The following is an 18,004-nucleotide window of genomic DNA, read 5'->3' on the forward strand; positions in this document are numbered from 1 at the left end:
AAGTTTTCACATATAAAGTTATCTTTACTAACATTTTGCTCCTCATTACAATGGTAATATTCATGGAAGTTTATTGGTAAGATGTAGAAATAATGAAATGAGAAAGTGAAAGCACATATACTGTCTCCACCCAGATGCAATTACTTTATTGGCTCTTAGGGGAACCGCAGGCACAGTGGTTCAAGAGGTAGAATGGTAAAGTAGAAGGAATGAATAAGAGTCCAGAGACCCAGGTTCTAGTGCAAGCTTTGCACAGATTGTGTGACCTGGCCTTCCGTGTCCTCAGTTAAAAGGATGCTTAACATGACTCCCAGGTTCCTGATTTGCACAGCTCAAGGGTGTTGGACATTGATGCCAAATTACAAGTTACCCTTCTGCCTCACTGCTCAGCATCTGAGATGTGCATGGCAGTGGCCAGGGCCTCTCTGTACTGAGGTAAGGGGAAAGTACCTGTTTTAAACTGTTTAGATTTATTCCTGGATAAAACTGAAAGCTGCCAATCATGTACATTATTAACTCTCAAAGTTATCCAAGCTAAATAACTTGCCTTTCTGATCTCAGTTTACTACTCTGAATATTTCTGGTAGACCAAAATTAGAGCCTTAGAAACTGTCTAAGGAATCAAAACAGTGTATTCAAGGAGTCATTTTTAAAAACACCACACACCCTTACCAAATTTAGTTTTTTAACTGGATAATTTTGTATATCTTTCACAATCCAGCTGTTAAACTGAAAATGGAATTTACAAAACAGATGGTGATAACAAGGTCTGGTTCACAGCAATTCTAAAGAAAAAAACACACCAATCTGATTAAACTATCCATTTGCTTCAAAAGCCTCTAATAGGCTCATCCCTTATCATCCTACATTCACTTGTACCATGAGATTTCATACAGATGGATGTTATGGAACCATCTGTAATCCCATCCAAGTAAGTACCATCAGAATGTGCAAGCCACCATCATTAGTGGCAGATGAAGAGATAAGGGATCATCCTTCAGAACAGGAGTTCCCAAATACAGCCAATCATAAGGAACTTTGGAAAATACAGTGTCCCAAGCCACCCACGAAAAATCTGATTTACTATGTGTAGGGATGGACCCAGGATAAGCCTTTTTAAAATCTAAGTGATTCTGATGACTGGCTGGGGTGGGAGCACACAGGCTTGAAAGCTGAGGGTACATGAGGGTTGCAAACAGACCCACTGCCGGCTGGGCGTGGTGGCTCACACCTGTAATCCCAGCACTTCGGGAGGCCAAGGCAGGTGGACCATGAGGTCAGCAATTCGAGACCAGCCTGGCCAACATGGTGAAACCCCATCTCTACTAAAAATACAAAAATTAGCCAGGCGCGCTGGCGCGCCCACGCCTGTAATCCCAGTTACTCAGTAGGCTGAGGCAGGTGAACTGCTTGAACCCGAGAGGCGGAGTTTGCAATGAGCCAAGATTGCGCCACTGCACTCTAGCCTGGGCAACAGATTGAGACTCCGACTAAAAACAAAAGAAAGAAAACAGACCCACTGCTGGCCCAAATTTGCTGTTTACAAGGCCAAAGAGTGGGCAATTCCTCACTATAACCCTCCCTATAGTCACCATGTCATTCCTGTGGAACACTATGAGGCCTGGGGCAGGGGTAGGGTGGAGGCAGAGACGAGAAGGAAACTGGAGCCAACTCCACCTAAAGAAGGTGAGGCAGGAAGGAAGCAGGTAGAGGACTCACCTTTACTTTTTGCTGGAGCAAATTTAAAAAATTTTTGAGGACCTCACATCAGAAAGTTGTATCCACATCCTAGAAAAATATCCCCCACTTAAGAAAACAGTTGCATCCTACAGCCAACTCATTAGAAATCAATGTCCAGGGTAATACAATAAAGTTTTCATAGTTCTGAGCTGAAAATAAATCTATCAAACCATGACTTCAAGCAACTTGAGATCTGCAGAAATGAGAGGCGTAGGTGTAAAAATATTTGGAGAATGACTACAGGTTAAATTGTAAAACTGATAGTTCACATAAAGGAAAACTTGTGAGCTGAGAGAAAACAATATGATTGTATTGAAGATTAAAATTTTACCCAGGCCTAAAGGTTGAGTAGGAGGAAAAGCGGAGGGAGAGTTTCCTAGAAAGGGAAAGGAAGAGAAGTACCACATAAGATACGGAAGTGGGAAACAGCAAAAGGAAAAAAGCCTGTGTGTGTCTATGCGTGGAACAGAAACCAGATTCCCTTCTGTTTTAGAGCGTTTTATCTTTTTTTTCTTTTTTTGTAAGATTACACAGTAGGCCAGGCGCAGTGGCTCACGCCTGTAATCCCAGCACTTTGGGAGGCCAAGGTGGACATATCATTTGAGGTCAGGAATTCGAGACCAGCCTGGCCAACATGGTGAAATCCCATCTCTACTAAAAATACAAAAATTAGCCGAGCATAGTGGCGGGCACCTGTAATCCCAGTTACTTGGGAGGCTGAGGCAGGAGAATCGCTTGAACCCAGAAGGCAGAGATTGCAGTGAGCTGAGACTGTGCCATTGCACTCCAGCCTGGGCAACGAGAGTGAAACTCTGTTTAAAAAAAAAAAAAAAAAAAAAAAAAAAAAGATTACACACTAATTTATCAACAGCCTCCTCTCTCTGCCTTGCAGTTGCTTGGAGATTTTGCACACTAGCCCCAGGAAGGTGGCTGGGGGCAGTGGTGCAACACACTGCTCAATGAGACCCATAAGGTGGTTTTAACCATCTTCCATATACTGCAAGAACATGGCCAGCAGATCCAGCTCCTCATATAGTGCCTCCTCCCTGTAATTCTTCTGCAGGATCTGGTGCTGTTCCGGAGTGGCCCATTGTAGACACTAAACCACCAGTCAGCTGCATTTATTGTCATTTGTTGTCCTGGATGTCAGTACAAACTCTGCCAGTGGTGACAGTATGGTCCCCAATAAGGTCAAGGTAATCATCCTGAATCTGAAAGAACTCCCAACTCCAGCAGGATCTTCCATTGGCCTGTTCCTTCCCCTCATTGACACCTGCCATAGACATGGCTGCAGCTTCAGGATGGTAGAAGTAGAAGAAAGCTGTCTTATACTTGACAGTAGATTTGTACCTCTTTTCAGTGAATCAGTCAAGATCCACATTGCCCTGGGGGGCTGTAATGAGGTCCAGGGTCTGCCTGATCTCTGTCTAATAGGAACTCTGCAGGAAGTGCTTTATCAGGTCCAGGTAATGGGGCTGCTCTCAGCAACAGAGCTTCAACAGGTGATAGATACGTGCTTCCAGAAGCATAGCATCATTGATGGCATCCAAACCTACAGCTGGCTTCTGATACAAGCACATCCACCCCCAGCAGGTGAGGGATGAATCCATTATGTCATCTGCCACCAGGAAGAAAGCTTGCAGCACAAGACGCGGTGGCTCACACCTGTAATCCCAGCACTTTGGGAGACCAAGGCAGGGGATCACCTGAGGTCAGGAGTTCGAGGTCAGCCTGGCCAACATGGCGAAACCCCATTGCTACCAAAAATACAAAACTTAGCTGGGTATGGTGGAATGCGCCTGTAGTCCTGGCTACTCAGGAGGCTGAGGCACAAGAATCACTTGAACCCAGGAGGTGGAAGTTGCAATGAGCTGAGATAGTGCCACTGCACTCCATCCTGGGTGACAGAGCAAGGCTCCATCTAAAAAAAAAAAAAAAAAGGGCAAGCTTGTAGCAGTTCACAAAATAGCCCAGGCAGGACCTGCTGGAGACTATCAGCATCCTGTTTCCTGGGTTCTGCCAGCTCCTGGAATGCTACTAGCATCGTCAAACCCTAGTGGTGCTTGTCTCCAGTGGCAGTCTACTCCAGGATCTCTTTGAGCCAGGTAATAGAATCTCCTGTCTCTGGGTGCCCCATCTCATCCTCACTCATCCTCAGTGAGCACCCTGACAATCTGGGAGAAGTGCTCGATAAAATTCTGCTTTTCCTGGGCATAAACATCTGGATTTCTGTTCTCCATCCTTTTTGTTACTGGATGTGAGTTCCTGCTTGGACAGCATTTTTCAAATTAAATTTTACATTTAGTTTGTGATTTCTTTCAAGCCCTACCACAACTTGCATTAGTCAAAACCAGTTATAGGCCGGGCGTTGTAGCTTACGCCTGTAATCCCAGTACTTTGGGAGGCTGAGGCGGTGGATCACGAGGTCAGGAGATTGAGACCATCCTGGCTAACACGGTGAAACCCCGTCTCTACTAAAAATACAAAAATGTAGCTGGGTGCGGTGCAGGCGCCTGTAGTCCCAGCTACTAGGGAGGCTGAGGCAGGGGAATGGTGTGAACCTGGGAGGCAGAGCTTGCAGTGAGCCAAGATCACGCCACTGCATTCCAGCCTGGGGGACAGAGTGAAACTCCGTTTTAAAAAAAAAACAAAAGGCCGGGCGCGGTGGCTCAAGCCTGTAATCCCAGCACTTTGGGAGGCCGAGGCGGGCGGATCACAAGGTCAGGAGATCGAGACCACAGTGAAACCCCGTCTCTACTAAAAATACAAAAAATTAGCCGGGCGCAGTGGCGGGCGCCTGTAGTCCCAGCTACTCAGGAGGCTGAGGCAGGAGAATGGCGGGAACCCGGGAGGCGGAGCTTGCAGTGAGCCGAGATCGCGCCACTGCACTCCAGCCTGGGCAACAGCGTGAGACTCCGTCTCAAAAAACAAAAAAACAAAAAAACAAAAAAACAAAAAAAAACAAAAAAAAAAACCAAAAAACTGTTATTGTCCCCACTTTACAGATGAGGACATGGATACTATCATTTGGAAACACTAGCTGACTGCTGAAGAAGAGCCAACCAGCTGGTGGGAGAGCTAGATTTTGACCCATCTTCTGACTCCAGACCAGAGCGCCTTAATCTTGGGCTGAACTCAACCTACTAGAAGTGTGGACTGAAGAGGAGAGCTCCCCTTCAGGAAACATGCATCAGGGGTTACTGTAGGTTGAAGTCAGCCATGTGGTGACAAAGCCCAGAGGTGACGACAGCAAAAGACAGCAAATCTGATTTTTTAAAAGAAAAGTAAAATCCATTATAAACACAGGGGTTGAAGGAGAGGAAAGGGCCAAACTTGTCAGCCAGGAGAGCAGATCAGAAAGAGTGGTCTAATGCCCAGACACTGCCAGAACCAAGGTGGTGCACATCGGTCACAAAACACTGTTTCACCAACTATTTATTTGGCTTATATGAGGGAAAATTCAGAAATTTAATGCTATGCTGACCTTTACTTTTTGAAATCAAACTGGAAGAATTTCAGGGGAAAGGAAAATCCCATTAAATCTTCAAACTAATAAAGCATTTTTTAAAAAGGAACTTCTCTAGAGAAGCTTATCCTAGAAAACCAGTGAAACAGTGCTTTTAAAAACCAATTAGGGCCAGGCGCGGTGGCTCACGCCTGTAATTCCAGCACTCTGGGAGGCTGAGGCGGGTGGATCACGAGGTCAGGAGATTGAGACCATCCTGGCTAACACGGTGAAACACCATCTCTACTAAAAAATACAAAAAATTAGCCAGGCATGGTGGCGGGCGCCTATAATCCCAGCTACTTGGGAGACTGAGGCAGGAGAATGGCGTGAACCTGGGAGGCGAAGCTTGCAGTGAGCCCAGATTGTGCCACTGCACTCCAGCCTGGGTGACAGAGTGAGACTCCATCTCAAAAAAAAAAAAAAAAGAAAAAGAAAAAGAAAAAAACCAATTAGAAGTCTTTAAATCTTCAAGATCCAAATACTTATGCCTCCCAGTTGTGACAGTGCATGAAGTACACAGCATTCCTGCTAAAAATGTTTTCCAGGAACTTAGTGAGGTCTTTAGACCTGACTTGCAGTTACCAGGAGTATGAGAAATATAGAAGTTAAATGAAAACAAACAAAAAATCATACAAATCACAAAGGTGGAATATCTTACAGGACAACTGACCTCTCTGATAAAGCAGTGGCAAGGGTGGGGGTAGTAGGCGCTATTCCAGATTAAAACATAATAATCAAATGCGAATGTATTGATCTTAGTGGGTCCTTGTTGGAAAAAATCATTAGTAAAAGACATTTGAGACACCTGGGGAAATGTGAATATATATTAGGTATTAGATGATATGAAGGAATTAATAGTTAATTTTACTAAGGATGGTGTAAATCATTAAGAGGAACACTTTTTAGGGTGACATTTCACCTCTAAATACATGTCTCTGATTTACTATCAGTAAAAGCATAAACTACACCAATATGGCAGAATGTTAGTTTTCAATCTAGGTGGTAAGTATATAGATGTCCACTATATAATTTTGACTACTTTTATGTTTGAAGGTTTTATATAATAAAAAAATTAAAGTTTACAAATACATGATACTAACAGGCAATATTAGTTTTTTTGGTATTACTATTCTACCCAACCACTCCTTTTCTAGTTTATATGAAGCTTTAATAATAAACTAAAACTTCAAGCACTAGTAAAACTAACCCGAGTAGCTGGGACTACAGGTGCCCACTACTATGCCCAGCTAAATTTTTTTTTTTTTTTTTTTGTATTTTTAGTAGCAGGTATTTTGTATTTTTGGTAGAAGCAACAACATTCTTGAGGGAAAAAGTATTTAAATAAAGGCTCTGTCTAATCAAAGGAGCTACATACAGGTAGGAAGACCACAGATCCCAAGAACATTTAGATTCGAAACCTTTTCAAAAATCTGCATCATAAGAAAAAAGAGACCTGTTACTATAGAAACGATTTGCAGGGCTTGAACATTTCAAGGGAAAACAGCACCTCTAGCAAGGAAAGGAGGCTGAAGAGCTTCCTAGGGCCTTGCCTATCAGCTGCTGGAAGTCAACAGAATGAGCAATGACAATTCTGACAGGCCCACCCATGCTCAGAGACCTGGGCATGACAATTTAACTCCTAGTCCTACTGCCTCTCCCCTTCAGACCAGACCTAGAATAGTCAAGTGACTCACCTACCTGAGTTCATAAACCAGTTAGCATGGATGTGGATGCTATGACTAGCCCAGGCTAGCTGTTCTTCCCATTACAGCAGGACAAAGTTTTGTTGACATACTAAACTAGTTTTCCTTTTTTTTTTCTGAGACGGAGTCTCACTCTGTCGCCCAGGCTGGAGTGCAGTGGCACAATCTCTGCTCACTGCCAGCTCTCCTGCCTCTGTCTCCCGAGTAGCTGGGACTACAGGTACCCGCCACCACGCCCAGCTAATTTTTTTTTTTTTTATTTTTAGTAGAGACAGGGTTTCACCGTGTTAGACAGAATGGTCTCGATCTCCTGATCTCGTGATCCGCCCTCCTTGGCCTCCCAAAGTGCTGGGATTACAGGCGTGAGCCACTGCGCCTGGCCTCTACTAAACTAGTTTAAGAAATATCAAGGAGATTTCAGAATTAGATCAGTGAACAGAATTTCCAACATGCTAAATATGAAGCTGAAAGATGTGCATCTCCTTTTTATAAACGACTTCAGTTGTAAATAGCCCCAGCCCTCAAAAAGCTGTTTACTGAGGTGGAGAAGGGGTAGAAGGGGAGAAAGAGATGATGCCAAAATGAAAGGACACGCAGCATGGGATAAGTATGGCCTCCATGGAGGCAAAGCCTGATAGCACTAACAGCTGGAGGCTGTCAGCAAACTGCTCCTTGAAGCCGAAGGGCAGATTGTTTTTGATGGGCCATCAGAAAGGCATACCTCCAGGGCTGCCCATGTGATAAACAGTGGGGTCAGTTAGAGGGGTATGATCTACAGCAGCTATCCCTTAAAGTCAACTAGGAGAGGAGCACCATCCTCACTGAGTTAAAGCCTCTCGTCTGAACTCCAGGCATGCACAGCCCTTCATCGCTGCTAATGAACACCGTACCACAAATGCCTAGACCACACAGGTATAATTATATTTTAAGCTATTTTAGTGAGAGATTCCTTGTTTGGGATGTTTGCCAATGGCCTCTATTGAACTGAGTTCTGATTCCTACTTAGGACAAATAAAAACTAATGTGTGATACACAAAACACACCACACTTCACAGGAATTGTCATGGCCTCTTGGGACTGCACATCACAAACATTTGGACCAACCGGACCTCGAAAAATTCACCCAGAACTCAGTCACGGTCAATTTCCTCACCTAACCCTGGCTGCTTGTTCACAGAAATCTCCATAAGCAATAGTTGTTGATAAGCAAGAGGCAGCAGCCACCTCCCCATGGTTGCCAACCAAAAATAAAAAGGACAGTAAAATAAATTAGAGGAGGGAGATAATAAAGACCAAACATTGCAAAAGAACAAACCTCAGGACCTTCACCTGGGTCTCCAGCTCCAGTAAGGAAATGAGACAGAGCGGTTTCTCAGATTAACTGTGCACTAAACTACAATACTAAACTGCCCCATGTGAGGAAATGCAATGGAAGATAAGAAAAAAATGCCAAAAAATGTAGCAGGAGGCTACAACACAACAAAACCTTACAGCAATGGTGAGAAAAGACAACAGAAAATCAGCCAAGTGCTTTTGCAAGCAGAAAATTTATTCGATTTTAGAAAAATCACTTTGGCATGAATGGATCGGAGCAGGACAAGCAAGGAGGCAAGGTGGCCAGGTAAGAGGTTATTGTAATGTAAGTGAAAGATGACCAACTCAGGTGGTACACAGAAATATTCAGGTGGTACACAGGTCAGGACTTTGTGAGCATGAGTAGCCAAGGGGATTCACGAGAAGGAATAATTGCAGATAAAACAAATAACCAGGTTATAAAGACTAGACGAAGTAACAATATGTGTCAGGTTAAAATTCATTAGAAGGGTTGACTAAGGCCAGAATGAACTTTAAAGATATCAGATGAAGGAGCTGGCCCTAATACCATTAACATTGATCTTTTAAAAGTTTAAAATAAATCTAATTGCCTTGAAAACTCCATTGAATTTTAACTCTGGTACAGATAACTATGAATGTTAGTGTATTCCTTTTACTGGAAAACACTGAGACCATAATCTCTAAACCAGCATGGGCACGTTCTGCAAAAAACAAACAACCCAAAAAAACTCAAAATGAATTTCTTTCTAAGTTCAACTCAAAAGCTACTTTCTCCATAACATCTGGACTTTCTTGTCTCTCTACCAGAAGCACCCATCTTCCCTCTGACTACACAGAACCCCTTTACTCCTTGAAGGCAAAGATCAGGCCAATCATCTTTGTTTCCCCTTTAACAGTGACCACTCATAGAGACCATCTACAGTTCCACTTTTCACAGTTTCAGTTACCCTTGGTCAAACATGGTCTGAAAATATTAAATGAAAAATTCCAGAAATAGACAATTCATAAGGTTTTTTGTTTGTTTTTGTTTTCTTTTTGAGACAGAGTCCCACTCTGTCATCCAGGCTGGAGTGTAGCAGCACGATCTCGGTTCACTGCAACCTCTGTCTCCCAAGTTCGAGTGTTTTTCCTACCTCAGCCTCCCTAGTAGCTGGAATTACAGGTGTGTGCCACCATGCCCAGCAAATTTTTTTGTATTTTTAGTAGAGATGGGGGTTTCGCCATGTTGGCCAGCCTGGTCTCGAACTCCTGACCTCAAATGATATGCCTGCCTTGGCCTCCCAAAGTGCTGGGATTACAGGCATGAGCCATCATGCCCGGCACTTCTTTTTTTTTTTTTAAATAGAGTCTCGCTCTGTCACCCAGGCTGGAATGCAGTGGTGCAATCTCAGTTCACTGCAACCTCCGTCTCCCCGGGTTCAAGTGATTCTCGTGCCTCAGCCTCCCAAGTACCTGGGATTACAGGCACGTGCCACCATGCCCGCTTAATTTTTGTATATTTTGTAGAGATGAGGTTTGGCCATGTTGGTCAGACTGGTCTCCAACTCCTGAGCTCAAGTTAGTGGCCTGCCTTGGCCTCCCAAAGTGCTGGAACTGCAGGCGTGAGCCACCACATCCAGCCAACAATTCATAAGTTTTTAAACGCACACTACCCTGAGTATTGTGATGAAATCTCCAGCCCCTCTGCCCAGAACATGAATTAATCCTTTGTCCAGCGCATCCACATTGTCTATGCTATCTACCTGATAGTCACTTAGTATCCATCTCAGTGATCAAATCAACCTTCAGTTTTGCAGTGCTTGTTTTCAAGTAACCCTTATTTTACTTAACAATGGCCCCAAACCACAAGAGTAGTGATGCTGGCAATTCAGATATGCCAAAGAGAAGCCATGTTTCCTTCAAGTGAAAAAAATTAAAGTTCTCAGTTTATTAATGAACAAAATCATTATGCTGAGGTTACTATACGTATATTAAGAACAAATCTTCTATCTGTGAAACTGTGAAGGAGGGAAAAAAAAATTCATGCTAGTATTGTTGTTATACTTCAAACTGCAAAAGCTATGGCCGCAGTGCATGGTGAGTGTTTAGTTAAGATGCAAAAGATATGAAATTTGTGGGTAGAAGACACAAACAGAAATTTACTCTGAATGATGGCAATCCGGTTTGATACTATCCTTAGTTTCAGGCATCCACTGGGGGTCTTGGAACAGATCCCCAAGGATAAGAGGGACTACTGTATCTTCAATTCTAAGGATTTCTTGAAATAAGGAAATTAAAATATTATATGTGTTGAGAATATACAACATTGTACAGAATGAGTTACTGACGCGGTGGCTCACACCTGTAATCGCAACACTTCGGGAGGCAGAGATGGGCGAATCACCTGAAGTCAGGAGTTCAAGACCAGCCTGGCCAACATGGTGAAACCCAGTCTCTACTAAAAACACAAAAATTAGCCAGGCATGGTGGTGGGCACCTGTAATCCCAGCTACTCAGGAGGCTGAGGCAGGAGAATCACTTGAACCCAGGGGACGGAGGTTGCAGTGAGCTGATATCGTGCCACTTCACCCCAGTCTGGGTGGAAGAGCAAGACTCTATCTCAAAAAAAAAAAAAAAGAATTGATGTTTTTAATGTGGATGAAGACATTTTGCAAAGTAAAATAAGCCAGACATGAAGGACAAATACTGTATGTTTCCGGCCAGGTGCAGTGGCTCATGCCTGTAATCCCAGCACCCTAGGAGGTGGAGACAGGCCAATCACTTGAGGTCAGGCAGGACTTCGAGACAAGCCTGGTGAAACTCTGTCTCTGCTAAAAATACAAAAATTAGCCAGGCATGGTGGTGGGCACCTGTAATCCCAGCTACTGAGGCTGAGGCAGGGGAATTGCTTGAACCTGGGAGGCGGAAGTTTCAGTGAGCTGAGATCATGCCACTGCACTCCAGCCTGGGTGACAGAGAAAGACCCTGTCTCCAAATAAATCAATATTGCTACTAATGGGCTCCAATAGAATAAAATTCTAGTAAATGAATGTCCTCTTGGCCTTGAGTATAACAGATTTAACTTGGTTCAGATACTCTTTGCATAACCCAACACAAATTATCTCCCAATCTAATTACTATAGACTCTAGCTAATTTATAACCATAGGAAACATATTTGTTTGCATAACCTGGAACTGAGAATTGTTCACATAATCCAGGATTCATAATCTGGGATCCAATGATTAGACAGTTGCCCTCTCCTGGTAAGTTTTAACGCTGCAGTCTACTCAACCAAATACTAGACTGAAATTACAGTCCCCCACGTAGAAATCACTGGCAAATGAGTCAGGTGGGGAATGCCCAGGCATAGAAGGGTTTCTAGAGGTGGACAAAGCAAACAGCAGAGAAAATACAAAAGCGGGGATAGGTGGGGAAGAAGGGAGAAAGGATTCAAATAAATTAGTAAAATATTATATCAAAATTAAATCGACTGTCAGAGATTACAATGATTCTCATTCTATATCATCCTCTGAGCTCTGCCACTTTCAAGATACAGTCTTGGGAAAGTTCTCTCTGTGCCCCAATTTCCTTACGTATAAAATGGGAATAATATTGCCTACCCCATCATGCTACTGTGAAGATCAAATGAGGTAACACATGTAAAAACTCACTGTTTAGCACAAAGTAAGCAATCAGCAGTATTTGTTACTCAGACATCAATCGGCTCAAGCATCGCTTCACCCATTCATGCTCCCATCTCCCGGCATTGGTCAAGTTCCTATGCCAAGTGCTCTCACTGAGCTGTGTTTTTGTTTATCATCACATTTCTCAATCTCACAACACATTTCTATTTCATGTGATTCTATCTGCTACACTATAAGTTCCATGAAGGCAGGAACTATACCTGGTTTTGCTTATCCTGCATTCCCAGCGTTCAGTGAAGTGTCTGGTACTTGATGTTCAATGAAATTATAGTAAAATTCCTAGTAATTTTTAAAATAATAGTATTTACTACTAATACAAGTTGAATCGTGCCATCTGCCAAAAAAGATATGTTGAAGTCCTAAACCCCAGGTATCTTAGCATATGACTTTATTTGGAAATGGGGTTGTTGCAGATGTAATCAGCTAAACTAACACAGGCATACTGGAGTAAAGCGGACCCTCCCTCATATGACTGACATCCTTATAAGACAAAACAAAAATGTGGACACTGACAGAGGCAGCAATCGGAGTGACACAGCTCAAACCAAGGAACACAATCAACTGACAGCCACCACCAGAAGCTGGGAAGAGGCAAGGACAGCCTTCCCCACTACAGGTTCTGGAGTGAGTATGGTTCTGCTGACCCCTTGATTTTGGAACTTTAGTCTCTAGAACCATGAGACTGTTTATTTCTGTCATTTAACCCACCTAGTTTGTGATACTGTGTGATACAGCCCTGGAAATCTAGTGCGAGTACCAACCTGATGGCTTTGCTTGCTATAGTGAAGTTATGTATATTGATTTTTCCTCCCATGTCAGAAAAATTGTTTATAGATAATCCTTTTTTTTTTTTTTTTTTTTTTTTTTGAGATGGAGTCTCGCTCTGTCGCCCAGGCTGGAGTGCAGTGGCCAGATCTCAGCTCACTGCAAGCTCCGCCTCCCGGGTTCCCGCCATTCTCCTGCCTCAGCCTCCCGAGCAGCTGGGACCACAGGCGCCGCCACCTCGCCCGGCTAATTTTTTGTGTTTTTAGTAGAGACGGGGTTTCGCCGTGTTAGCCAGGATGGTCTCGATCTCCTGACCTTGTGATCCGCCCGTCTCGGCCTCCCAAAGTGCTGGGATTACAGGCTTGAGCCACCGCGCCCGGCCTAGATAATCCATTTTAAAAGAAACTATTAGGATTGGCTTTTCTCCCCCTTTCTCAGTAACTTCCTAACTGTTTTATTCCACTTAGACATGTCCAAAATTCCAATTATATAATATGTCGAATGCCTTGTTATTTTTTTCTTCTTTATTCACAGTGCTCTTTCTGGCAATGAACACAACTAAGTCCTATAAAAGTGTTCATTAACAAACCAAACACAAAAATTATTAATGGATCAACATTTGAATGAGCTACACATCTAAAATAGTACCTCTTAATCCGATGAACATTTCTGTAACATACTTTAAAACTTAGGACATAAACTCACCTTTCACTCATGATACAGGGGAGAATAGTAAATAATTTACGTTTTTGTTCCCTGTCACATCTTAGAAGTTGTTAAAATTCTTAGTTCACCAAAGCAGTCTAATTTAATAAATCAGAGAGGTTTAAGAAAAACCTTTTGTGACTGCTACCACATTTCAGTATGAAGTGTCTAAGATGCATTTTTGTATAAACAAAGTATCTAATTGCTTCCCATTATCTTTAGCAAATAGACATAATCTTCCAGTGAAAATGGCTGAGGTGGGGATATGACTCACTGTCAGTGTCTGTGCTTCCTCAGCCCTCACAGGGAAGCAGTCAGCCACCTCCAATGCCATCTCCTCACGCTGGATTATATGCATGCTTCCCAAAATTTTGAACTGTTAACATGATTTATGAAAACTGTCTTGGCAGACAAGATAAAACCTACTTTAACTAGAAATGTGAGAGTCAAGACTCTTGCATATTCCCATAAACTCATAAAAAACAACTGATGGAACAATTTATACCCATTTAATCCTTAGTAGATAATGCTGTCTGAAAGGCTGTTCCCATGTATACCTGGAAGGGTCAGTTACAGGGGCATGAAGATCGAGGCCCTCAGAGAATAGCAGACTCTCCAATTTAACTAAGTGTAGGTTCTGAATAAAAGAATAGTGGAAACTCAGGAAAGGTACCTTATATACAAAGGAGAACTCACCAAGATAAAACCTGGAATATTTAAGAGAACTAGGATATAGCTAAACTGAAATGGGACAGAAATAGATCAAGATGAGCTGGTCTGAGCTGGTCCAAGGATCAGCTTGTGATGTAGATTCAAAGGCCAGCCAGCTCCTGGGAGAGATGATAGCATCTCCTCCAGCCCTCCTTCCTAGCCCATGAGCTACAGTCCAGTAGTGAACAGTACTAGGAAATCTGTATAACCCTGTCACAGATGACCACAGATGTTCCCATGGTAAGGTACACACTGGAAAGTAGGGAAAAGGTACAAAAGGAGACAGTCATGGAGAGATGCTGCAATGTAGGGAAAACTGAACAAATTTCCCAGAACGCCAGGAGTTTGGATCAATCCACACAAGAGGAACTGGGGGGAAAACAGGATTTTGAAGAATGTAAAATGCCAACTTATTCTAAATTTTACAACACTTAAGTCAACATTACTAACCAGGAGTTAAAATACAGAATACAGATACATAAAAGATAAAAAGTCTTGTATCTTGTTTACAAGCACAGAAAAGTAACCTCCAGAGAAGTATGTTCCTATCCAAAAACAATATATAGTGGCCACTTGACTCACACTCTCTAAAGAAATAAAAGGGATTGTGTAGAATTGTTTATGGACCTAAAGATGTGGGTTCCCACTCACTCCTATCTCCCACCAGTATCATTCCTTCTCCCTGCCATCCAGGTTGGTCCAAGACCCAGACCACCACATTTCAGATTCATTTCTTTAAGTTCAGCATCATCCTTGTTCTCACTACTCTGTCTTCTCTTTAATTATGTATCTCTTTAAAAAAAATAAATATTAAATCCTTAGATCCCCTAGATACAGGCTTTCAAACTTTTGACTACAACCTACAGAAATGCATTTTACATCTGGAGCCAGTGCACACACACACAATTATACCTATAAAACCTACATAGAAGTTTATCAAAACATCCTTACTATATATGATACACTGATCTTATCCATTCTACTTTCTTTTTATTGTTGTTGTTCTTCTTCTTGTTGAGATGGCGTCTTGCTCTGTCGCTCAGGCTAGAGTGCAGTGGCACAATCTCGGCTCACTGCAACCTCCACCTCCTGGGTTCAAATGATTCTCCTGCCTCAGCCTCCCAAGTAGCTGGGACTACAAGAATGCACCACCACACCCAGCTAATGTTTGTATTTTTAGTAGAGACGGGGTTTCACCATGTTGGCCAGGATGGTCTCGATCTCTTGACCTTGTGATTTGCCTGCCTCAGCCTCCCAAAGTGCTGGGATTATAGGCTTGAGCCACTGTGCTCAACCTCTACTCCACTTTTTTTTTAAAATTTATTTATTTATTTATTTATTTATTTATTTATTTATTTATTTATTTTGAGAATGAGTTTTGCTCATTGCCCAGGCTGGAGTGCAATGGCGCAATCTTGGCTCACTGCAATTTCTGCCTCTTGGTTTCAAGCGATTCTCCTGCCTCAGCCTCCCAAGTAGCTGGGATTACAGGCATGCACCACCACGCCCAGCTAATTTTTGTATTTTTAGTAGAGACAGGGTTTCTCCATGTTGGTCAGGCTGGTCTCGAACTCCCGATTTCGGCCTCCCACCGCAGCCTCCCAAAGTGCTGGGATTACAGGCGTGAGCCACCGCACCCGGCTACTCCACTTTTTTTTTAATGCTGTTAACCCAATTCACAGTTTGAAATACACAGAAAAGGTACACTGATTCAGTTCTTTGTGTAGCACTATAAGCAAGTGGCTACGAGTTCTGCATCAGACCCTCTGGATTCAAATACCAGCTCTACTGCCTTGTGCCAAACTCTCTGCCTCAGTTGCCTTGTCATAGGGATAAGAGAAACGTTTACTTGAAAATTGGAAAATTAACCAAGACCATCCACGTAAAACTTTTAACCCATTAAAAAGTATGGTCATGCATTGCTTAATAAATGGGAATACATTCTGAGAAACACTTGAAAAATGCAGTTTCATATCACAAACATTGAAGGAAGAGAGTGCTTACACAAACATAGATGGGATCGCCTACTACACACCTAGGCTACATGGTATAGCCTATTATTCCTAGGCTACAAACCTGTACAGCATGTTACTGTAATGAATGCTGCAGACAACTGTAACACAATGGTATTTGCGTATTTAAAGAGATCTAGGCCAGGTGGGATAGCTCACGCCTGTAATCCCAGCACTTTGGGAGATGAGGAGAGGAGAGGGGAGGATCACTTGAGCCCAGGAGTTCGAGTCCAGCCTGGGCAAAACAGTTAGACTCTGCCTCTATTTTTAAAATACAAATAATAATAATTTTAGAAAGACATCTAAACATAGAAAAGGTACAGTAAAAACACAGTAGAAAAGACTTAAGATGGTATGTCTGTGTAGGGCACTTACGATGAAAGGAGCTTGCAGAACTGGAAGTTGCTCTGGGTGAGTCAGGAATGCATGGTAAGTGAATGTGAAGGCCTAGGACATTACTGTACACTGCTGTAAACTTTATAAACACTGTACATTTGGGCAACGCTAAACATACTTTCTGTCTTCAATAATTTCAGCTTAATGTACTTAAAACTTTGACTCTTTTGTAATAACAGCTTAAAACAAAAACACATCGCACAGCTGTGCAAAAATATTTTATATCCTTGTTCCATACCTTTTTCTATTTTTAATTTTCTTAATTTTTTTTCTTTTTACTGAGGCTTCAGTGCAGAGGGGCAATCTCAGCTCACTGCAACCTCCACCTTCTGGGTTCAAGTGTTTCTCCAGCCTCAAGTAGCTGTGACTACAGGTATACGCCACCATGTCCAGCTAATTTTTATATATTTAGTAGAGATGGGGTTTCAACATGTTGGCCAGGCTGGTCTCTAACTCCTGACCTCAAGTAATCCGCCCACCTCAGCCTCCCAAAGCGCTGGGATTACAGGTGTGAGCCATCACACCTGGCCCAATTTTCTTAATTTTTAAATTTTGTTAAAAACTAAGACATGGGGGAGAGGAGAGGAAAAAACTAAGACACAAATAAACACATTAGTCTAGTCCTACACAGGTCAGGATCACCAAGACATCACTAGACAATGGGAATTTTTCAGTTCCATTGTAATCTTATAAACCACCTTCATACATGTGGCCCATCATTGAATGAAACATCATGATGTAATGCATGATTATACTCAATTAATGGCTTATAATAATCTTAAATGGGCCGGGCATGGTGGCTCATACCTGCAATCCTAACACTGGGAGGCCAAGGCAGGCAGATCCCTTGAGCTCAGGAGTTCGAGACCAGCCTGGGCAACATGGCAAAAACCAATCTCTACCAAAAATACAAAAATTAGCCAGGGATGGTGGCACAAGCCTGTAGTCTCAGCTACTCAGGAGGCCAAGGTGGGAGGATCACTTGAGTCCACCAGGCTGAGACTGCAGGGAGCCGAGATTGCGCCACTGCACTCCAGCCTGAGCAGCAGAGCCAAACCCTGTCTCAAAAACATGAAAATAAAAATAATAATAATAATCTTAAATGGTCCTCTCCATGGACTTTTTTTTTTCTGAGACAGAGTCTCCCCATGTTGCCCAGGCTGTTCTCCTGAGCAACAACTATCCTCCTGCCTCAGTCTCCCTAGTAGCTGGGACAAAAGGCACGCTACAAAACCTGTCTTTATATTGTGGTAAAATATACATAAAATTGGTCATTTTTAGCCATCTTGAAGTTACAATACAGTGGCATTCACAATGTTGTGCAACTATCACCACTCTCTAGTTCCAGAACATTTTCATGACTCCAAAAGGAAGCTCCAAAGGAAGCTCCATACTCGTTAAACAGTCACTACCCATCTCCCTCTTCTCGCCAGTCCCTGACAACT

At 42.7% G+C, this 18,004-nt stretch overlaps 1 protein-coding gene and 1 pseudogene across 1 annotated transcript in view; both read right to left on the minus strand.

Annotated features, from left to right (window-relative positions):
* GCH1 (GTP cyclohydrolase 1) overlaps positions 1-18,004 on the minus strand; it is a 52,927-nt gene that overhangs the window by 31,669 nt on the left and 3,254 nt on the right. The window lies entirely within an intron of this gene.
* Positions 2,549-3,476, minus strand: LOC102121187 (farnesyl pyrophosphate synthase pseudogene; annotated as a pseudogene).

The sequence above is a fragment of the Macaca fascicularis genome, chromosome 7, assembly GCF_037993035.2.
Source record: "Macaca fascicularis isolate 582-1 chromosome 7, T2T-MFA8v1.1".
Taxonomy (NCBI): Eukaryota; Metazoa; Chordata; class Mammalia; order Primates; family Cercopithecidae; genus Macaca; species Macaca fascicularis.